Source organism: Ostrinia nubilalis, chromosome 16 (assembly GCF_963855985.1).
Source record: "Ostrinia nubilalis chromosome 16, ilOstNubi1.1, whole genome shotgun sequence".
Taxonomy (NCBI): domain Eukaryota; kingdom Metazoa; phylum Arthropoda; class Insecta; order Lepidoptera; family Crambidae; genus Ostrinia; species Ostrinia nubilalis.
The window spans coordinates 2637934-2663303 of NC_087103.1; the positions used below are offsets into that span (position 1 = coordinate 2637934).

The 25370-nt window shown below is 37.6% G+C and overlaps 1 long non-coding RNA gene across 1 annotated transcript; it reads left to right on the forward strand.

Annotated features, from left to right (window-relative positions):
* Positions 1-23235: 23235 nt before the first annotated feature.
* On the forward strand, positions 23236-23889 carry LOC135079085 (uncharacterized). The gene is made up of 2 exons (XR_010258726.1): positions 23236-23431; positions 23607-23889. It is a non-coding gene; the product is annotated as an uncharacterized LOC135079085 (long non-coding RNA).
* The last annotated feature ends 1481 nt before the right edge of the window (positions 23890-25370 follow it).

Consider the following 25370-nt stretch of genomic DNA (forward strand, 5'->3'; position numbering starts at 1 on the left):
CCGATCATCAAAATTCTAAGGCACTTCTAGCAGACCTAGAAGCTTCAAATTTGAAATATAAGTAGTGTTTGGTGTATGAATCAAGGAAAAATTAAAATATTTGGGGGCACGGTAGTGCAACCGCCAAGTCGAGTGAAATTTTTCAATTTCGGTCCAGTTTTCTAGATACATAACTGCTGTCTACAAAATACAAAAAGAAATGAGATTTGGGGGCACGGTAGTGCAACCGCCAAGTCGAGTAAAATTTTTCAATTTCGGTCCAGTTTTCTAGATACATAACTGCTGTCTACAAAATACAAAAAGAAATGAGATCCCATCAAAAACAATACTTGTCAAAAAAACCAAGTCTCGCAACTCAGTTGTTCTACGGTAAAAAGTTGTGAGATCCATGTAATACCAAGTCCAGGCCAGGAAATCTTTAACGTTTTACATAAATATATTGACTTGGCCATCGCATGAAAACACGTGTAAATTAAATTATTTAGTGGGATTAGTTTTTGATGGGATCTTATTAACACTTCCCATCACGTGATTTTAAAGTTTAAACTGAAACTCAAACAAACTGAACATATTCGTTTTACCGTTATTATTATACATTACTCTTTGATACTATTTTCATTGATTGGTTTACCGTGAAGCTACCATTTGTACGATATTGCAGAGTTAGAAGGAAACTATCTGTACAATTTAATAATATTTCTTCAGCCTAAGAAACGAACTTCTCTATGTACAATATTATAACGTTTCTTCGGGCTAAGAAACGATATAGAGAATTCTACTTATATCTCTAAATAATGATCGTATCGCAATATTATTCTCACCAAAAAGCATTATCTTTTAAAAAATTACAGCTTTTATCTCGGGTACAAAATATACCTCAGAAATATTCATGTAGAACATAATGTAAATGACATTTCACTTCACAATTTTATCGGTACATCTTCAAATCCTTGGAACCCTAAATCCGGGGGTCGTAGTAGGTCCAGATAAGAGACTGGCCATAATTTGGCCCAAAATTATGAAAAGGGTGAAACTTTAGATTGCGAATCTTCGTAGCTTGTGCCCTTGTTTTTGAAGTTTGACAAAATTTAATTTCCTATGGAAGTTACAGTTCAATTTGCTCTGTAGAGAGTCTGTGATTCTTTTTAGGGTTGCTTATCTGTTTGGAGGAACGGAACCTTTGCTAAATTACTGTCTGGCACATGAAATGAAATGAAATATATAGTTTATTCACTACATAGGGCACTTATACACGTCCCAAATATAGCTTACCCTACTACCACTTCGGGACAATATATGGGCTGGTAATGAGAAGAAGTGGCGGAAGAAACTCAGTCACCTTTGCACAAGCAATGTTAAATCAATTTTGTAATTTAGAAAATTAATATTGTACATGATCTGAAAGTAAAACTCTACTCTTTACTAACTCTGACTTCAGTATTAAACAAAACTTGGTATCCCAATGTTTACTGAAAAGTTTTATAGCTACTTGGCAAAAATAATTTTAAGGTGGTGCAACTCAGGCTAAGTTTCAGTCACGTTTCAGTGGTCGTTTATTTTTCTTTCATCTAAATATCATGAGAACATTTTTATATGTACAGAACTCTATACACTTGTGAAAAAGCTCGCACTTGGCCGGTGTTTTATTTGAATCAGCCTATATTTTTTCTCTTTTTGCGCTTTTTCTTTTTCTGCTTACGAGTACAAAATATCTTAATGGCTTCGCTACTTGCTTTCAAAAATAGCTTTTTATTATTATCATTTTTGCGCAGACGTACTCTAATTTACATAATAATAAAACAGTTTTTAATGGAAAACTCATAACTCGTTCTAAATACTTTTTTCTTTTACATAAACATAAATATTATGAGTAAACGTAAAAATGTTTTACATATAAACATAAATATTATTTACGTCTAAAGTAAATGAATAAAAATTTTATAAAAAAAAATAAAACCGACTCCAAAAAACCTACACTAAAACGCAGAAAAATAATTACTAATTACCTACTTATTTATTAGGACGAATTATTAATATTTATGTAGGTATACCATGATTGATACTTCTGGAGTCGGTGCCAAGATTATGAAACATGTAAAGTTTGCCTGCACCGACTCCAAAAGTATCAATCATGGTATACCTACATAAATATTAATAATTCGTCCTAATAAATAAGTAGGTAATTAGTAATTATTTTTCTGCGTTTTAGTGTAGGTTTTTTGGAGTCGGTTTTATTTTTTTTTATAAAATTTTACTTATTTCTTGCTTTTTAGTTAACTACTTAATTATTACCTTGATGTTACCACTGAAGGTAGGCAGTACACTGAGACCAAAAAAAATTGGTGCATAATCGGCGGAGATATTGCGTATAAAAAAGTTCATCTCCAATTTTCCACCCTTGGGGGTGAAATATTTTCTTCAAATTCGCATGAAACCACCCTTTTGATAATACCTATTCAACAAAAAAATAATCGTTCAAATTGGTTTATAATCGGCGGAGATATTGCGTATAAAAAAGTTCATCCCCAATTTTCCACCCTTGGGGGTTGTTTTTTTTATTATTAAATTTAAATGGGACCACCCTTGAGGTATTACCTATACGCCGAAAAAAGATTTGTTCAAATCGGTTAATAATTGGCGGAGTTATCGCGTAACAAACATAGAAAAAAAAAAAAAAAAAAAAAAAAACATACGGGTCGAATTGAGAACCTCCTCCTTTTTTGAAGTCGGTTGAAAAATATCGCAATAGAAATTTTATAATAGATACCGAAGAGGGTAAAATGAGTAATCAAATTATCCCCAAAATTTATGTTTGAACTGTAAGGTTAGTAAGGATGTGTTTACACTGATGAAATTTATACCGAGATAATATTGTTTGTTAGTCAGTTCGTATTTAGGCAGAGCTAATGCGTGGGATGAGAAGTTTTTCAAGACCAAACCAATGACGTCATGATACTAGAGTTACTGACAAGATGCCAGAGCTACTGACTGATACTAGAGCTTTCATGCATTTATGGTGCCTTCATAGTAATAATGCAGCTTACCAGAAAAAGGTCTGCAGACTTCCACCTCCACTTGATCGATCATCTTCATGTTTTGGGCTTAAAGTTTGTTCCTAACACAATTCTGAATCGGCTGCGCAAACCACAAATCTATTTGTGGAAGTTATTACCACCAAGTTTTCCCAGTTCCAGGCAGTCTAAAATGAAAAGGTATACTTAGATAATAGTCATATATTTTGCATCTACACGTACGCCCGTATTCACAAAAGATGGTTGCACAGCGTTGTATAGAGTTCTGTGATTGGTTCGTGTATGACCTTGTGCGTCCACACGCACTGTGAGACCTCATAATATTTGTGAATACGGTCGTAAATAAATATAACTCACTGCCTATGTGAAAGCACCGTTATACAAAATTTTGGTAAAACTAGTTTAATCTCAGTAACGTTTAGCTGAAATCTAATAATTGGCTCGCCTAAGTCTACTAGCTGTTTCAACTTTATTAATCCAGCAACTTAATTGAATAGGATAACAAATTGCTGAAGGCCCAATTCTAATTTGATTTTTTAGAACTTGTAATTTTTTGTTTACAGAATAATTTCACAAAGATGACAAAAAAAGATATTCATTCTTGCATATAAAAATATGCGAACATCCACTCACGTCGACCACGACCACGGACGAGAGACGTCCACCCACAAGGTGGACCGACGCCCTCATAAAGGTTGCAGGAAGGCGCTGGATGCAGGCCGCTACCAACCGGGCGATGTGGAAATCATTGGGGGAGGCTTATGTTTAGCCGTGGACGTCCTGTGGCTGAAATAATGATGATGCTGATGCAAACATCAAACCTCCCTCCCAATTCGTCGGTCTAGAGAGGTAAGTCTACGCCGTGTCGTCCATTTGTTTCTGGTAAATTGGTAAATTAAGGAGGATCTGCAGCAGTGGAGACTAAATGACCTGATGAAGATGACATCGATACTTGAAATTGTCATTTCAAGCAAGTCAATCTAATGTAATTAATGCAAAAGATACTAAGCAGCATAGCTATGTTGTTTAGACCTAAGATTAGAAACAAAAGCATCAAGACTTTTATCTAATTTTGCAGGCAGGCTTTCGTGGGCAGGCCTCCTAATAGGTGGTCCGACGATCTGGTAAAGGAAGAGCCTGGATGCGGGCAGTGCAGTACCGTTCGTTATGGAAAACCTTGGGGGAGGCCTTTGTCCAGCAGTGGACGTCTTTAGGCTGAAACGAACGAACGAACGAACCTGCCTTGTTATACATAAAAAAAATCAAAAGCCTTTGTTTTAACGATAGAAGTGGACGTCATTTGGTTGAAACGGAACGATCTAATTTTATCCTTGCGAAAAGCTAAGTTGTTAACGTTTTTTTGTCGTTTTCCGGCGTCCATTACTAGCGAATGTATTATCATATTAATTATCCCAGTTAATTCAATGCAAAAGATATTAGCAGTTTATTTCGCTACACTAGCTTTGTTTTGTGCCAAAATGTTATTCATTTTCATCTATCTTTAAGATCTTAGTTTAGACACAAAAGCATCAAGACTGTTTCTAATTTTATACTTGCGAAAACCTCGGTCTAAGCTAAGTTCTTAATGTTTTTTCGTCGTTTTTCCGGCGTCCATTACAAGCGAATGTATAATTTATGCCCCCATTAGCCTCGGTTGTCGCCGCACTGTCTACAGCATGCATTATCGTTTCTATATTCCGCTTGAAAAACGACGGGCCTATTATCTAAGTTGAACATCGAGCAATCCCTTTCAGTTTGATTGCGATTGAACTGCGTTTTGATGGCGATTGAACTTGAATGTGATTACTACTTCTTATAAGGCTAATTTCGTAGTAAAGTAAAAATATTTGAATATTTTAAAAATAAATAAAATAACGCGAAAGGTCACTGACTCACTAACTCATCACGAAATCTCAAAGTGTTAGAAGTCTCAAATTTTGCATGGGTTCCTTTTAAAACGTATGTGCTCACTAAGACATGATTTTGCAAAATTCAACCCTTAAGGGGGTAAAACGGGGGATCCACGCGTACGAAGTCGCGGGCGGCCGCTAGTTTAACCACACAATTTGAATGGCAATTTATTCTACAAAATTCACGTGCGTACAGCTTCATGAAAAGTAAATATTCTTAAAACTTAGTGTGATGGTCGTATACAATATCTCAAAACTATTTGAAACATAAATTCTACGCTTCATAGATTCTATTTAAAAGTCGCTATCGCTATCAAAATCTCTTTGAAAGCGATGGAAATAGACACTAAAATTAGATAATCGGGGCCGAATCGGCTTCCAGCCATTCTTTATGACTCGAATAAACCATAGTTTGGCTTTTGGCTTTTAGTAAGACTAAGACTCTAATGTTTTAGATCGGTTTCCGCTAGTGTTCGATTAAAAGGAAAATATATGAGTACTTTCAAAAGTATATTACAGCTAAAGGAGCCATTGGTTAGTTATGGACCCATAGTAAGAATACTCAAGGGATAGGATCTCAACTAGTTTTGTATTTTTAATGGCAAAAATTAATGAATGAGTTTCAAATGTAGTGGGCACAAGTTAGCAAAGGAACGCACAGGTTTTATCTACCGAGCTTTAGTGCCAATACAGTCAATATAAAAGATTGGTATGGAAATGTCCTATATCTAAATTATACATATAACTCAAAGGTGACTGACTGACTGACTGACATAGTGATCTATCAACGCACAGCCCAAACCACTGGACGGATAGGGCTGAAATTTGGCATGCAGGTAGATGTTATGACGTAGGCATCCGCTAAGAAAGGATTTTACGAAACTCCACCCCTAAGGGGGTAAAACGGGATCCACGCGGACGAAGTCGGGGCCGGCCGCTAGTTACTTTATATTGTTTTAAACTTTCATGGTCACTAAGATTAGTGGTCATGGCGTTTTAGTAAGGGGGATACTTTTTATACCATCAAGGTTTAAAAGATATTTTATCGTACTCAAGTTGTATCAGACTTACTCCACTCAGTATAATGTTGTACAGTTATCGGGCGAACCATTTGCTGAGCGAATCAAGTAAGTGGTTAGTTTGCTGGATAGCTCTTAAGAATATTCTTTAAAATGAAGCGTATTTTCTTGTTAGCTCGCGGTGGTGAGCTAATTATTTCGATCCACTGAAATAAGTAAAAGAACTACTTAATTAGTTTAGTAATTAAATGTTTATATTAAAGATATTTTTTTAGTAGCGATTGGACGAAGAGAAATAAATTAGAAATTGCGATAGTTACCTAATTTGTCTTATAAACGAGATAATATTGGCGCGCAAGAAACGCTTGCCAGTAGAAATGATATTATAGGTACCCTTGTACATACTACTCGGTCCTAGGTCCTACTAGTTTAATCTTCTTCTGCTCAGTCGGTACACACTCTTGTCAGAGTGGTCGTGGTCATCATTGTGAATCATATCAGTGATGTTCCTCGCAATACGGCGCCATTCCTAGCGGACGGCAGCTTTCCGGGAACTTTCGCTAACCGAACACTTAGTTGCGGCCTTGATCTGGTCCGTCCATCTCATTGGTGATCTACCACGTGGTCTGATGCCCTCAACTTTTCCCTGCACTACGAGACGCTCTATGGAGTCATTACTGCGGCGAGATACATGTCTGACATCGTAAGTTCCGAAACATTTCCCCTAGTAACAACGAGCTCATTATATCTTTACTAAAACACTGTTTCTTCTAGTCTGTAACAAGTTACGGACGATAGCACATCAACCTGATTACTCCGGCTCTTATACAGTGGCAATAAGAGCGAGTTTGCAACAAAAGTGTATAGTCTTTTGTGCTGTGTGTACACTTAGGGCCCTCGCCCACGGCGACTTTTTGTAGTGATGATGTCGCGCGTTACGTAAACGAGCGACAGCATCGCTACTAACGCGCGTTAGTTGCATTTGCAACGCACTACAGAATTAAGCAATGCCAACACGATACTAACTCGCTACAGCAGCGCGACTGTATTTGATGCAAACGCGCGACCGTGTCGGACGACATCGGGGAGAGAACGGAGAAATGGTGACTGAATGGCGATAGTATTGCGTTTGCATCGTGACAGAAGCGGGTTTATGTGGGCGAGGGCACACAGCTAGCGACCGCTTGCGACTGTATCGATGCGAACGCGCGACAGAATCGCTACTGCATCGCTACAAAAAGTCGCCGTGGGCGAGGGGCCTTAGCGGAATGGGCGCCCGAGGCTCCGAGTGACGGAACCGCGCTCGATAACGGAGATTATACGTTTGTTCGCCACTGTAACAGGTTTGAACTAGTTTGAGCTGGATAAGAAACTAGTAACTGGCTTTGCATCTCATGAAGAGTTTGCGGTAATATGAGCGTTCTTAGAAAAGAGTTAGTTCAGAATCAGCTGAGATGATTTTTACAGTAAACTGAATCGCAAGTCCTTGTCTTATGATACGGTTACGCTTGAACTGATGCCTTCACATGCTTTGTAACGTTTTAAGCTTTCTGTTATGTTAACATTTAAGGCTGGGTTGCACCATTTTACTTTAACTTTAACAAACGTTACAAACAGATTTTTGACGTTTTTTAAAGTGTTTTTTGTATGGACAAAAAGCACCGGTTATCGTTAAAGTTACGGTCAAAGTTAAGTGGTGCACTCAGCCTGACACTTTGTAATGCTGGCTCAAATTATGCTGCAATTTCTATTGAACATTGATCTATTACCAAAAATTTTCTTTGGTCGTTCTTTATTTTGAATCACATTTCACAAGGCAACGAACTACGCCCTTAATGTTTTTTATAGTTAAGTGACATACAGAATAATGGCACCCATTGTCAGCCAAGGCTTTTCAAATCTTATTAAACTTTATAAGCTCGTGACCGAAACTAAACAAAATTCCAAACAATGGATTAGGTAATGCTCAGCGCTTTCTTTAAGCACTTTAAAACTTTCATCTCACACCCTTATTTTCATCCTTGGCCTAATTTTATTAGGCTTAGATCACACTATTAAATGCTTGTGCGTAGATAATTTTCGGCAATGTTCGACGCAAAATTTTACCATCAAGTAGGTACTATGTAACGAGAACAAGCATTTATGTGACACATAATTGCTTTTTTCTCATGTGTGTAACTTTTAGTAGTAAGGGTAAGTAATTTTAAACCACGTGGGTTTGAACCCCCAACTTCTGCGTCTAACTCTTATTCTAACCACAGGACCACAAAAGCAATGGCACGTTCAACAAAACTTGGGAAAGAGAAAACCAAATGGCTCCTAAATAACAAGTCACAATGGTGGCAACAGCAGACAAGTGTTGCACTTTAAACAAAACTCCGTTGAAGTGAAAACTTTATGACCTTCAACTGAATAATAATATAAAAAGTCGAGAAATGTTTCATTTTCAACTAGCTTTTGCCCGCAGCTTCGTCCGTTGATTTTTTCTGTCACAGAATCTTTATCGTGCGTCTTTCAAAAGCTGGGAAAAATCACCCTGTCTTTCCCTTTTTTTTTTTAGGAAAAAATGCATGAAATTGCATGCCTACCCTGTCATAATTATGGGGCTCCCCTCATCAGAAACATGAGGCACAAAACAACCCCGGTGCTCTGTCGATCGCCTAAGTGGTAAGAGCCATGAGAATGACAACCATGGGAATCCGGAAAAACCATGGGAATCCGGAACCCTATGTTTTTCCCTGGGTCAACCTACTTCTATACCAAAGTTCATCTAAAATCGGTTCAATGAAAGGTGACAGACAGACAAAGTAACTTTCGTATTTATTAGTACAAATAGAACGGATACTCAGACGTCGCAAACTTGCAAATTACTTTTCGTGTACGCACCAGTGCATTCATGTTTCACACAAAGCAAGTCACCATAAACATTGCTCAATTCAATTCCCAAACTCCCCCACAATACCGTATCGGTATTCGTATGTAAAAAGCTGCAGAGAACAGCCAGTACAAAATACCCATAATAATTATGGATTCGTTGTACATCTACACTAATATTATAAAGAGGAAAACTTTGTTTGTTTGTTTGTTTAGTTGTAATGGATAGGCTCAAAAACTACTGGACCGATTTTAAAAATTCTTTCACCATTCGAAAGCTACATAACTCACGAGTAACATAGGCTAAATTTTATTTTGGAAAATAATAGGGTCCCGTAAAATATTTGGGATTTTCATAAGACGTGGAAAAGCGCCATCTATCGTCATTGGTTAAAATTTTCTTGCGCCTGACAAACATTTTTGAGGTGCGTAAATATTCATGAAGGCAAAGCTGTCAAACGCCATCTATCGACATCATTATTAAATTAGTAACTAAATATTACATGTACTATGAATAGCGCTGTTCGTAAATAATATTGAAAATTTAATAAATAAAGATATTTTATGTAATTGAACCATTCACTGTATGTACCTATTTGAATCATTCACTGTGTTTAAACGAGCAACTTTTTACAAACTTCCTTGCAAATTCTTACTACCTATCAATGTGCCGCCATCTACCGAGATGAATATTAGGGTACGGTTCAGCGGCGGACTAATGGGATGGGCGCGTGGGCGATTTTAGTTAAATAGGATAAGAATTACTTCGTTTTTATTTTCTGTATGTAATTTGTTATTTTTTGGTAGGGTCTTTATTTTAATTACTTAGGTTGGTAGGTACTTACTTATTTAATTTTAATGATAATTACTATAGGTACGTATAATTTTTAGTAGAAAGAAAGGTCATTGAATGACTAAGTGACTCACTGACTCATCACGAAGTCTCAGAAACTACAAGTCTCAAAAGAGTTCTCATAGGGGTAATGGTCTATACCACCTGGCTTTGATCACCAAGATGATCAAAGTGGACTCCAGTTAAATTATTTTTTTAGTGTTCTTTGATCACCTATAAATAAATCATACCTCTGAATTGTCACATACATGTCCAATTTGTTTATTGCGGTTTTTAGAAAATATCAAAAATGTTACAAAACAAAATATGTAGTACAACAATTGGACATGTGACTATTCAGAGGAGGTGTGATTTGTTTGTAGATGATCAAAGGACACTAAAACAATAATTTAACTAGAGTCCACTTGGCTCACCCAGGACATCGTATCCGTGGGTGATCAAAGGCACAGAATAAATTCAAAGGACACTAAATTGTCGCTGTCCACCTGTACATTGTAAGTCCACTTTGATCACCTGGCTGATCAAAGCCAGGTGATCAAAGTGGAATACACCTCCTTTTAGAACGTAGGTAGTCACTAAGACGAAATTTTGCAAAATTCAACCCTTATTATGGGAGTTAAAAAGGGGGCTCGAAGTTTGTATTGCAGTCCTCGGTTTTTAAAGTAAGAGACTTGAAAGTTAAAATGTATGCTTACTATGATCTCTAATTATTGTGGAGGTGTACATATACTGTTCGGTACACTGTGGTACTGTGTACACATCGGTTTGCCGACGATATTGTGGTCATGGCAGAATCGTTGGAAGATCTTGGATCTTTGACTCGAAGACCTTAATCGATTTTCCCAACAGGTAGGCCTGAGGATAAACATGGACAAAACGAAGCTTATGTCGAATGTCCATGTTGCGCCCTACCCAGTTTCAGTTGGGAGCTCAATTCTCGAGATTGTCGACAAGTAGGTATGTCTACCTCGGACAAACGATACAGCTAGGTAGGTCCAATTTCGAGAAGGAGGTCAATCGTCGAATCCAACTCGGCTGGGCAGCGTTCGAGAAACTACGCAACATCTTTTCGTCCAAAATACCTCAATGCCTGAAGATTAGAGTGTATAACCAATGTATGTTACCAGTGATAACTTATGGCTCGGAAACGTGGCCTCTCACACTATAGGCCTTATACAGAAGCTCAGTTACACAGCGTGCTATGGAGAGGGCTATGCTAAACGAACCAAAGTCGCTGACATAGCCCGACGGATTAGCAAGCTGAAGTGGCAATGGGCAGGGCACATAGTACGCAGAACTGATGGCCGATGGGACAGAATGGTTCTGGAATGGAGGCCGCGTACCGGAAAACGTAGCATGGGACTTCCACCTACAAGGTGGACCGACGACATCGTAAAGGTAGCAGGGAAGTGCTGGACGCAGGCCGCTTCCAATCGATCAACATGGAAAGCATTGGGGGACGCCTATGTTCAGCAGTGGACGTCCTATGGCTGAAATGGTGGTGGTGGTGGTGGTGGTACATATACTGAAAATGTATCATTAGAAATCAACTATGGGGGCTAAGGAGATAAAAGGAGGGTTGGAAGTTTATATTATGAAAGTCCTATGTGTTTAAAGTAAGAGAGTTGAAATTTAAAATGTATGCGCTATAGATGCTAAGAGCGGATTTTACGAAACTCCACCCCTAATGGAAGTAAAACGAGGTCCACGCGTACGAAGTCGCGGGCGGCCGCTAGTTTTAAATAAACAACTTGAAAAAATCGAACTACTTAAGGCGGAACTCGAACCCACGACCTTCCGCTTGCCGGGCGACTGCTCTTCCAACTGAGCTACTTAGACAAGTTTTTTCAAGTTGTTTATTTAAAATTTAATTTGAGAAGAGACTATTCTCCAAGAAATTTTAATAACGACTCGTTGTAGATATCATAGAAAACAGTTATTTATTTACTTTCGTCTTTAATAACACAAAATAATGATAAATTAATTGAGGCTTTGATATTAGTGGTAGTTGAACTGGCGATAATAAAAAAATGTTTAATAAAAAAATGGTTTTCCCGTTGCGGATAAAAAAAAATTATAATGCATCTCACCTGATGGAAAATGATGATCAGGCCAAAAGTCCGCACCGAACGGTCTGCGTGAGACTAAAACCAGCCTAACTGCAGGAACACAAAAATGCAATGATGCAAAACAATAATCAAGTGAATAGTCTGGCCTTTTTGTGCTGTAACCGTCGCCTACACCGCCACAGTTAACCGCGCGACTTTATTCCGAGTCATATTTCACTCACTTTAAGGTTCCAACATTTTAAAGAGAATTTGTTGCGCTCTCGCCTTTATATTTTTTACGGGAAAGTAGTTTTGTTTCTTTATCCCACCAAGAGGAAATATTTTCGTATTTCTCAAGAACTATTGCGGGGAATTCCCGGTATTTCGTTGCAAACAATGGGAAGATTGAGCGGCAATTTGCTGCAAGGAATGAGGCTCGGTTTAAAATGGCTACATTAAGGCTCGATCGCGGACGTGAGCCAGTAAAGGTGGATGTACACTAAATAAAGAATTCAATCTTAATCGGATGGTCTCAGTGAATGAAAAAGTTACTCAAACTTTTGAAATTTACCGTTTCGTAACCGCTAGTTCTATATTCATTGAAAATACTTCATTAGTTGACATAGAATATAAGATAACTATTGCGAATTAGTAATATTGTTTTTTGCTTCAAAATGCACGTGGAAGCTAGGTCCAGTTTAATCACAAGAATTTAGTATCAAAACCTTAGTTTATTACAAACAGTGTTTATAAAAGGTCCTCACTGCAATGAAATACGAGTAGTACAGGTACTTAAAATTAGGTCTACTTTTAATATTAAATTCCTACGTTTTCATTCGGTTTAAGGAATTTTTATAAAGAATTCGAAACTAAAAATCAATCAGTAAACAAGAAATAGCTTAGATAAGACTGCTATTCACTTTCATCTGCACCAAGAATCTGTACTCCAGCCAATTCAACACGTTTAAAAAACATTAAGCTTATAAAGGCAATAAAAACAGATTTACCGCCAAGACCACATTCTATCCCGTACTATCTTCTTAAGACCAGCTGAATAGCCGGACAAAACCAGCTATAACTGGATCGCACCGGAATTTCAAACGCCATTAACCAGCGACTTGGATCATTATTACGCAGAATTTGTAAGAAAATCCTCTACGCAAGTATCAATATTAGAAGTCCTTGGAGGAGCATTAAATCTGGCCCAAACTGCCTTGTGAATCATCCTGTATTGTGACTTGATGTAGTGAAAGAAGACGCTTATAAATGAGACAGTGTTATTAGGTAGTTATGTCTTAATCTTACGAAGAATTTCCTTTATTTGTTACGGTCATTATTGGCATCATAATATTATTTAATACGAATGCTTGCAAAATAGGGGAGAGTTCGGTATATTGTACCGCCGGGTAAATTGTACCACCTTCATATTTCGTAAAGTATTTATTGAATGTCTGTAATTGCAACAGTCAGCGATACACAACTAAATTCAATTAATATCGGCCATGTGGTTTTTGCCGTGACAACGAACACGTGTGTTTTATTTTGAAAAGTATTTTTTCATTGTTTTCAAGTAAAGGACAATGGGCAAAATGGTACCCGGCTCCAATAGATATGTGTCTAGTATCGTTTGAAAGGTCTTACCAAGATGAACAACTTTTACTATGACCACCAGCCTCAGATCTGGTTGTGTACGAAGATATACAGTGTGTCCGGGCATGTAGTGATCAAACTTTAAGGGCGTAATCTATGGACAATTTTATCGGTGAAAATACTTTAAATTTGGGGCTTGACCCATTTCTCGCATATTTACAAGGATTTAAGTTTTTAATTTTAAGTTTTCACCTCTTCCTTCAAAAACAAGTGATAGCGTGGGTAGTTTAACATTAATAAGCAAATATTTTATATCATGCGATAGCCAATAAAATTATCTACTAGTAGAAGTAGAAAACAGACACAAGTTTCATACATTTTAAGGGAGTAAGAATGGATTTAATTAGAAATAAACATGATTTTTTTCACATCTTTTTCCGTTATTTCCCAACACAAGAAAAACCAGGTCGTTAATGTATGTTTTATTTGCATTGTATTATTAGTATTTGAGCTATTCTACAAAACGAATGTAAATTTATTAGTCTACGTCTATTAGTTTCGACGTAATTGTTGAACAGAAATACCCATTCCCAGCGGTTTCCATAGTAATCGGAATAGGTTGTGTGATTCTTTCAGGCAGTGCATTTTCGCATGTCGCGTGCGCTATGGAAACCGCTGGGAAGGGGTATCTTTGTTCAACAATTACGTCGAAACTAATAGACGTAGACTAATAAATTTACATTCGTTTTGTAGAATAGCTCAAATACTAATAATACAATGCAAATAAAACATACCTTAACGACCTGGTTTTTCTTGTGTTGGGAAATAACTGAAAAAGATGTGAAAAAAATTATGTTTATTTCTAATTAAATCCATTCTTACACCCTTAAAATGTATTAAACTTGTATCTGTTTTCTACTTCTACTAATAGATAATTTAATTGTGTTCGAATCAAACAACTTCAGTGGGCAAATTCATCGTTTATTATCACAATCACATTGAGAATTAAATGGCACAACTTACAAAATTATTAATATTATAAATTATAAATAGGTACAGATGGCAAAATAAGTTCGACAAGAAGTTCGTCTTAGACGTCTGTTCTGTTCGACGGTGCACAACCGAATGTCTGCGCCACGGTCTCGCTGCTATCAAGTGCTCTCCCCTCCCAGCCACAACTACGTCATCGGTGGGGCACTAACAGCGAGATTGTGGCGCCACAATCAAATTAAATACTTTTAAATTAATTTACACTATTTTACATTATTTTACACAAATAGTTAAACGATAATTTATCAAATATAATATTTATCACAAATAATCATAATGTCAGTAATGATTTTAACAGCTCGGCCATCCGTTAAAAAGCAAGTCCTCTTGCTTATTGTCTTACGTAACATAATACTTCAGACAATTTAAGACAATCATCTATGTTAACAACAAATAAGTAAATAAAACACATGAAATTAAGATAATCATCCATATAAACAACAAATAAGTAGTTAAAATACATGATATTAATACAATAGTCTATGTAAACAACAAATAAGTAGCTAAAATGCATGAAGTTAAGAATCATCTGTGTAAACAACAAATAATAATATGAAGTCAAGACAATCATCTATGTAAAGGACAAATAAGTTAATAATATTAATAAAATATTTATATACATTCATTAATTATCTTTGTACATTGTCACTTATCCTGTTATTATCAACACTAGTATTATCACTATCAATGACGTCGTTGTTATTACTAGTAACATTATGATCATCATTCTCAGTCGCATCATTCATGTTTACATCAACGTTATCATTACGATTTCTAGAGTTGAGCTCTATAGAATTATTTTCATCCTCATTACTGCTTTCATTATCGCTACTATCAAAGTTAGTGGAGAATGTTAACCAAGGTTGAATTTTGTCTATTGCAACTATGGCTTCATAACGGCGATTATTCTTTTTAGTTAGTGGTGTATCCTCTATGAGAAACCTATCGTTTGGGAGTATTTTAATAATGCGGTACGGGCCTTGATATTTTGCTACTAGTTTTTTTGATTTACCATCATTACAGTTAACAATACGTTCAACACGAACTAATTGTCCTTCTTTATATGTCTGTCCACTTTTCCTAGTTTTATCAAACCTTAATTTATCTTTCGCCTGCTGTTCCCTTATTCTTTCCCCAGCGACCTGTCGCAAACCTGGCAATTCTTCTGCTGAAGTTACATGAAGAGTATCGTTAATTACGTCACTAAGAATTGCTTCAGAAGTATTTATTAGTTTGTATCCAAATAAAAGTTCAGAAGGACTTTTTTTTGTGGTGCTATGAATCGCTGTGTTCATACCGATTTGTATATCAGGGATATACTCATCCCAAGTTTTATCATCCTTACCATGGGATTTAGTGGCAAGAGCATCCAGTATAGTTCTATTGAACCTTTCCACCTGGCCGTTCGCTCTAGGTGAAGCTACCGCATTGAGTATATGTTTTATGCCTGTCGTTTTAACAAACTTCTTGAATATTTGCGAAGTAAAACAGGACCCTTGATCAGTTATAAGCCGTGTAGGGGTCCCGAAATAACTAATATGTTCCCGGAAGACCCTTACTGTAGTAATTGCTTTTGTATTTCGCACGGGGGTTATATTTATGAATTTTGTGAAGCCATCTACAATGACCAATAAGTAGGAATTTCCCCTTTTACTCCGTACAAAAGGACCTAAATGATCAGCATGAATAGTGTGAAAAGGGATTTCCAATCTGGGAATAGGGTGTAACTCACCGGCACGAGGCCCACCTTGTGCCTTATGATAACCACACTCCAAGCAGGCAGAAACGTACTTTTTTACAAAGCGGCGTAACTTAGGGAACCAATAAGATTCTTTTATGCGAGACAGTGTTTTTTCAAACCCGAAGTGCCCTACATCGTCATGGTTCATTTTTAGTATTTGCCACCTTACAGATTTAGGGACGACCCATCGAAGTTCGTCATTAACTTTGCGATAAACGCGATTGTCTTTTAAAGAATAGTTATTCAATACATCCTGAATTTTGTCAGACTCGGGATTAGAAAGAATATTTTTGATGGAATTAATTTCATCATCCGCTAACTGTACAGTACTAATCCAATCGTCCTTTTCTACAACTAACACATCCAAGACATGCGTTTCAGAGATAGCGGGTGCAACTGGGTTTCGGCTCAATGCGTCTACGTGTGCCATACGGGCTCCCGGTCTATATTCGAAACTACAGTCGAACTCCTGCAGTTGCACCCACCATCTTGCTATCCTGGGGATCAAGTCACGTTTTGTCATTGTAGTACGTAATGCATTGCAGTCCGTGTAAATCTTGAAAGGTATGCCAAGTAAATAAACTCTAAACCTAGATAAAGATGCTATGACTGCCAATGTTTCAAGTTCAAAAGAATGCATCTTTTGCTCATCTGATGTAGTTTTACGACTATAGAAGGATATTGGTCTTAATATACCCTCAGCATTTCTTTGGAAAATTATGCCAGCAACGCCTATCTTGCTAGCATCAGTGTGCAACTCTGTAGGTAGAGATGGGTCGTACAATGCTAATATAGGGCGTTGGACCAAAGCATTTTTCAAAGTTTGAAAGGCATGATCTTGCCTATCGGTCCATTGCCACGGGGAGTTTTTCTTTAATAAATCAGTCAAAGGGCTCGCAATAATTGAAAAATCCTGAACAAATCGTCTAAAGAAACTAGCCAATCCGATAAACTGACGAACCTCATGCTGGTTCTGAGGCTGTGGAAAATTTCCAACAGCTTCGGTTTTGCGTAGGCCAGGACGAATTCCATCCGAACCTACTTCAAATCCAAGATAATCAATCTTTTCATAAAAGAAGTAACATTTTGACATTTTTAGTGTCAGTCCCCCAGCACGTAGCAAGTCTAAAACCTCTTGAAGACGTGTTAAGCCTTCGGCGAAGTCATGTGCTGGGATCAACACATCATCCATATATACCATTGCATATTTAATTTTAGCTTCTGCTAAAATTTTGTTGATGGTCCTTTGAAATACGGATGGTGCGTTGACGAGACCAAACGGCATTCTAAGGTACTCGAATTGTCCATCTGGAGTAACAAATGCAGTTTTGTGTCTAGAGTCTTCTTTTATAGGAATCTGGTAATAACCGGACGCCAGGTCAAGAGTAATGAAGAATTTATGCCCCGAAAGAAGGTCTAACTGATCTTCTACTCTGGGCAAAGGATAGTGATCTTTGATTGTTTTGCGATTTAGAGCTCTATAGTCAATACACAATCGTTTTTCTCCAGTCTTCTTTTTGACTAAGACTATAGGGCTTGCGTATGGGGATGATGATTCGCGGACTATGTTAGCATCTAACATCTCCTGCACCATGTCTCTAACCAAAGTGCGCTCACTAAATGGCATTCTATAGGGTCTATAAACGATAGGGTCGGTATCTGACAGTTGTATTTCCATCTCAGTAACAGATGTGAATCCCAAGTCTTTTAGACTGGTAGAAAAACAATCGGCATATTTGCACAAGAGGCTTTGAAGTTCACGCTTTTGTTCGTCATTGATCAAATTACCGCAATTAAGATTATCGTCGTGTACGGGCAAATCTTTTGAGAGATTGAAAATTTCTTTCGTACTTGAAACAGGCATTGAGCGAGTTATAAGTGAATTTGACATAAATTTTATTGTACTTGAAGCTACATTTTGAACTAGTAATTTACCCTTTCCCCTAATGAGTTCATATTCCCCTGGCAAGAGAAAATATTCGCTACCGGCTTTACCTCTGACGGAACCATGAACATATATTCTTCCGGAATAATATTCACTAGATATAACGGGAATCGCTTTGATCTCTTGTTGGGGAATGATAACAGTTTCTTGGATGGTAAGGCATATTTTTTTAGTACTAGCTGAATCTTCAAATATCAATTGAGAAGGAGTCTTAGTGATCATTATACAAGGATGTTCCGTGAAATTCTGACCTAGCAGGACGGGTTGTTTTATTGCGTCATCTCCTACGACATACATTTCAATCAGCAGCGTAATACCTTGGACATTTACGTTTGCCATTATACAAGAAATTGCTTGGATGCAATTATTCCCTATACCTCTTAGTAGTGGTAAATTTTTAGTACATTGATGAGCACCTAGTTGTAATGCATCAGTATATCGGATAAGAGAACATTCGCTGCCTAGATCTACATAACATTCTAATGGTTTGTGATTTACTTCAACCGTCATGTAATATTTATTTTTACTACTCTCATCAATTGATTCTTTATTCGAAGGAGAAGCATCTCTCACATCATCAGTTATTTCATTTGTTGGTTGGTCGCTCACACAAACCCTTAGAACTTGTTTTTCTTTCGAATTGAATTGATCATTATTTTTAGATTTATCTGATTTTACATTTGGGCAAGATGTGATTCTATGACCAATCATATGACAATTGGTACACTTTTCTATGGGTTTCTTACAAAGAAAACTCGGGTGGCCCTCCATCCCACAGTTAAAGCACTTAATAGGGGGTTTGCTTGTACCGGCGTTATTCCTACTTGATGTTGATGTGTTACTAGCCGTCTGTCGTTTATCAAATCGAGCCCTACTGGAGTTTGAAGTACTTTCTTTAGAATTACCGACTTTTACAGTCTTCAAATACTTAAGAACCTGCTCAGGGAAATCAAATTGCGCGGCCTGTGCACCTAGGCGTATGCCTCTATCTTCTATGCCATGTAAAATACAATCAACGGCTTGCCTACCTTTAATTTGACAACGATTTAATAAGTTCAATTTTGAATAGAAGTATTGTTCTAACGGTTCCCCAAACCGTGCTTTTAGGGCTAACATATCCGATAGTAATTCTGCATAATTTTCGCGACAAGGAAACGATTCTATCAACCTAGTCTTCCATTCAGCCCATGTGAAACGTACGCTGGGCAAACTCTGATACCACGATTTCGCTAGACCGCTTAATTTGGGCAAAGCGTAGTGTATGATCTCGCGTTCGTCCCAGTTATAAATATCCGCGCATTCTTCAACCTTGGTCAACCAATTAACAATATTTTGAGTTTTTGATAAGGGATCAAATTCAGGCACTACGTTATTGCTGGCAGTAATCTTATGGCTACCTGACTTAGCGATATCTTTGAGAGCATTTACAAACTGACTGAGTATGTTATCTGAAGCATGCGATAAATTTAAAGAATTATCATACCTAGTACGGCGTACAGGTGGCGGAGAATCTTCTCGTCTGGTGTAAGAGCTGCGATGTCTTCTAGATATTTCAGGTTCAGGTGTGCGGCTTCTTAATCGTTTCCTCCTTGTTTCATCTTCATATCTCTCTTCGCGTCTGTCTAAGTTGCCAAAAGAGCGTCGCTCTAGCTCACCGCTCAATTGGTTAATGGAAAAGTTTCGTAATGCATCAAAAGAGCGTCGCTCTAGCTCACCGCTCAGTTGGCTATCGGCAAAATTTCGTAGCGTAGATTGATGTTGCTCAAGCTCATCATCATATCTACGGCGATCTTGTGTGCTCAGAGAGTGTTGCTCAAGCTCACCACTCCTGAATCTTGACACTGAGCGTCGCTCTAGCTCATCGCTCAAGTGTCTAGACTGTGGACCTCGCTCTAGATCATCGTCTATGTGCCTAGGACACGAAGGGTGTTCCACTTCAATAACCGCGCTATTTGACCGCGAGCGTCGCTCTAGCTCACCGCTCGTGGGTCGAGATCGCGGACGTTCTCCATCTCTATCCGTGAATCTCGATTGAGAACTTCTCTCATTTTGTTCTCTTAAAAGCTGTCGTCGAAGGGTCAGTTCATCATCATCGTTGACCAGGTTTCTCCCATGATCATCATTTTCCTCCATTCTGAAACTCGAAAACAAGGAGTTAACAATAATTCAAAGGCTATCTTTTCTTTCGAAGGATAGTTAGTTATTCAGTAAATCTATTCATCAAGCCTTATCAGATTCAGCTGATACTAGAATAAGGAAAACTTGGGAGTAACAAAAAAATAGATTCACGAACAAAAAAAAAATAGATTCATGAAGAGGGGAAAAAAAAGGAAGAAATAAATAAAAAAAAATAAGTCGTGCATTACTACGAGCAACTGGCATTGATCCTATTTATAAAGCTACCGTACAGTTCCGGAGAGTAGCCCCGGAAAAATGTAGGTAGGATCAGGTCAATCTTGTTGCCGAAGTTAGATAGTAAAGCAAGAAAAAGTTTAGGTAGACGAATGTAAATAATAGGGAATCATGCGTGCGAATGCTACTACTAACCACTAGCTTTTGTCCTATAGATACCATTCCATACAGTTCCAGAGAGTAGCCCTGGCAAAAATGCAGGTAGGATCAGGACAATCTTAGGTTAGATCGTTATAGCAAGGAAAAGGTAAGGTAGATAAAGTTTAATAACGAGGGTTCATGCGTGCGAGTGCTACTACTAACCACTAGATTTTGTCCTATAGATACCATTCCATACAATTCCAGAGAGTAGCCCTGGCAAAAATGCAGGTAGGATCAGGACAATCTTAGGTTAGATCGTTATAGCAAGGAAAAGGTAAGGTAGATAAAGGTTAATAACGAAAAAAAAAAAATCATGCATAAAACTTTGTAAGTACTTACATGGGCGTGGAGCGAAAGTTTTATTCTTGTAAACTCTCGGTATCCCACTTCTGAAGTTGTTCGAATCAAACAACTTCAGTGGGCAAATTCATCGTTTATTATCACAATCACATTGAGAATTAAATGGCACAACTTACAAAATTATTAATATTATAAATTATAAATAGGTACAGATGGCAAAATAAGTTCGACAAGAAGTTCGTCTTAGACGTCTGTTCTGTTCGACGGTGCACAACCGAATGTCTGCGCCACGGTCTCGCTGCTATCAAGTGCTCTCCCCTCCCAGCCACAACTACGTCATCGGTGGGGCACTAACAGCGAGATTGTGGCGCCACAATCAAATTAAATACTTTTAAATTAATTTACACTATTTTACATTATTTTACACAAATAGTTAAACGATAATTTATCAAATATAATATTTATCACAAATAATCATAATGTCAGTAATGATTTTAACAATTGGCTATCGCATGATATAAAATTTTTGCTTATTAATGTTAAACTACCCACGCTATCACTTGTTTTTGAAGGAAGAGGTGAAAACTTAAAATTAAAAACTTAAATCCTTGTAAATATGCGAGAAATGGGTCAAGCCCCAAATTTAAAGTATTTTCACCGATAAAATTGTCCATAGATTACGCCCTTAAAGTTTGATCACTACATGCCCGGACACACTGTACATACTTTTTTGCAGAATGGTACCCGGCTCCAATAGTTATGTTTGTAGTGTCATTTGAAAGGTCTTACCAAGACGAACAATATTTACTATGGCCACCAGCCTCAGATCTGGTTGCGTTCGAAGATAAAGATACTTTTTGTGTAACCTAAGTATCATACAGTATGAAGAGGGACGCGCTCGGGGCAGGGCACCGACGAGATGGTCGGACGCGGTGAGGAAGACGGTGGGCGGGAGTTTGCATCGTGCGATCCACACAGCTTATGACCGCAGTCTGTGGAGGAACACTATCTGTGGTCGCGATCCTCATCAGTGAGGGACCGAGGAAGAAGAAGAAGAAGTATCATACGTGTCCATCGTATGGTACTTAGGTTATGCGAGGCAGGAAGGGTTTACTGCTCCAGCATCCTTCCTTAACTCTATGATTATTGATGGGGATAATTGTGAAATAAATATTTTTATTTAAAGAAGTACTACCCCCTTATTAATAAAAAGTTACACCTAGGAAGAACCTTGGATTAAAATGACATTTCCATACCAAATGACAATTTAAGCCAGAGTTCAACTAGGGTGTAACTTTTATTAATAAAGGGGTTAAAGTTTTATTACTTCTTAAGGGTTTTATTATGAGTTGCTAAAGCGAATAAACCCACAAGACCCAATAAGTCCACCCACAAGATGGACCGACGACCTCATAAAGGTAGCGGAAAGGCGCTGGATGCAGGCCGCCACCAACCGGCCATTGTGGAAATCATTGGGGGAGGCCTATGTTCAACTGGACGTCCTATGGCTAAAATGATCATGATGATGATGATGAAAGCGAATAAAGGGCTAATAGCTTGGGTAGTTCATCGTAGGTATAATCCTTTCCTTTTCAATGCTTCTTTTAGTTATATTAATAGATTGTAGTCATAATACATACTCGTATACATGGATGATTGTGTTATACTTTCATTATAATACTTAGTGGAATTACTGCTTTCAAAACGTGAATTAGAACTGGCCCCATAGCAGACATTTTCGTACATCTAAAGGCCTTTTAAAATATATATTGGTTATGGCTATTGGAGCGGGTACCACTTTCCATACATTTGTGCCCATCATCCTTTTGACAATGCATGTTTAGTTTGTAATTTTGTTAAATTTAATCACAGGGTGTTTCTAATACATTATTTAGAAGCGTAAATTAGTGTGGATTACAATTATTTGAAACATTTTTCGGTATTAATATAATCGCATCGCATGAAAACACGTGTAAATTAAATTATTTAGTGCGATGGCCAAGTCAATATATTTATGTAAAACGTTAAAGATTTCCTGGCCTGGACTTGGTATTACATGGATCTCACAACTTTTTACCGTAGAACAAATGAGTTGCGAGACTTGGTTTTTTTGACAAGTATTGTTTTTGATGGGATATTGGTTACTTCTTTGAAATTGCTCAAATAACTTCTTCTTCTTCTTGTCGTGTCGACAACAAACCTACACAGTGTCAGCCCAAAACTCCACCATAAGAGTGGCGTCGACAGTAGCCTTCATTAAATCTGCCTGCGTGCAGTTGTTTGGGCACGCAAGCACGACATCATGTGCTTCGTCTATTGGCTCCGTGCACGATTACAGCGCCAACTAGCGTCCACAACTTTGTGGGCTCTGTCACATTGACATTTAGGTCGTATATTTGTGAAAAAATATCGAAATGAAAAAATAACAAATATTTTCAACTAATAAATTGTTGTGATACCACGATTTGGGTGGAAAAAAGGTTTTGAAATCATTTTGGTCATTCAAATCAAATGAGGTAAGTCCAAAAAGTGTGTTTAATTTTGATTGTGTCAGGGTTTGTTTACTTCATTTATAGTTGTAGTTTTACAGTAAAACAAAAAGAAAAAGCTACTTTAACGGTTTCATTATATAACAGTAAATATATTTAAATGTTTCTGTATCGCTAGTAATAAATTAAATATCGTTTTCAGATCGAAATGAGTATCGTTTTGAAGACCGGGTTTGTGAGAGTTACAATATCAAATTCCAACCACAAACCGTATTTAAAGGAAAGTTGTTGGTATTGGCTGGACAAGTCCGAGATGTAGAAGAATTAAGAACAAAACAAGGGCAGAGTTCAATAATTCACGCTCTCATCATAAGGCAAACATCTGTGCACAACAACTACTGTGACTCATTTTTGTACTACCACGTTGTATAGTTTAGTTATTTCCAAATTGTAAACGGCTATTAAAACAGCCCTATCGAAATACAGTCCACTCTTTTATTTAAGTTCCCAGTAGGACCCTTTTCATGCGATTAATTAATGATATTAAAATGTATTATGTAGAATCGCTTTGCCATTGACAGATACATCTGATGACAGAGCTAACATTATTTCTACTTTTGACCACCATGAGCGCTGCGATAGATTATGTCCCCCCCACCTAGTACTTCGCACCCAGCGAATTGGGGAACAAAACAAAATAAGTACTTAAAATTCCTAAACTCATTCTTCTTATCAAGGTGACTGAGATTTTTCCGCCACTTCTTCTACGCACCAGCCGCTATATTACTTCCCTGAAGTGGTGGTAGGTAAACTGTATTGGGACGTGTATAAGTGCCTTTTAAAGGTGACCTGAATAATATATTAATACAAGGTACAGATTATGGTAATATCTTAAAATAGCTGAAAATTATTAAAATTCATAATCTCATTGAGCTTTTTACCATAATTGCCTCAATCATCTAATGACCTTCATAATTAGGTCCGTTGTACAATTACCATTTCTCTAATTACGTTTCACTGTCTGAAAAACCGGTGACAATGGAAATAGAAATAAATGGTGTCTTTTAGCATCTACACTAATATTATAAACCTGAAGAGTTTGTTTGTTTGTTTCTTTAATCTCAGAAACTACAGGTCCGATTTGAAAAAATATTTTTCTATTGGATAGCCCATTTTTGGAGGAAGGCTTTAGGCTATAACATCACCCTACAATGATAGGGGCGGAGCAGTAAAGTGCAAAAACGGGAAATGTTATTCAAACTATTTTCACGCGAACGAAGTCGCGGGCAAAAGCTAGTATTGAATAAGAACTAAATATAACAAGCTTTCTCCATAATGAGGGCAAAATGTCCAACTCATCAGACGTCTGTAGATTATACTAATATGACGGTTTCTGTCACTTCGTTTCTGACACAGATACTTAATTACTGCAGGGCTGCTCTGAAATTTTGTTTATGTAGTTTCAGTTCTATCTGTCACTGTCGCTCATGTTGGCATCTCGCTTTGCGTAAGAGGGATGGCAACATTCGAAACATCGGAATACGTTTTTCAGAATAGCCCCGTTGGACTCCAGCTCCAGCTAAAATTAACGAAGAGAGAACAGAGTTTTTTTTATCCACAACGAGGAACAATAAATAAATAAATCTCACCTGATGGTAAGTGACGGACGATCAGGCCGAATCCTACCATGGGCTATTGTTAGTGTGGTGAGCTTGACAATGTGTAGGTTTTATAAGTATTATACTTATTTGTTATCTAGTCACTAACCTTATGGTGTGAGGTGTGTAAGGTTCTGGAGTGGAGGCCGCGTACCGGAAAACGCAGCGTGGGACGCCCATCCACAAGGTGGACCGACGACATCATAAAGGTAGCAGGAAGGCGCTGGACGCAGGCCGCTACCAACCGGGCAACATGGATCATCATCATCATCATCATCTCAGCCATAGGACGTTCACTGCTGAACATA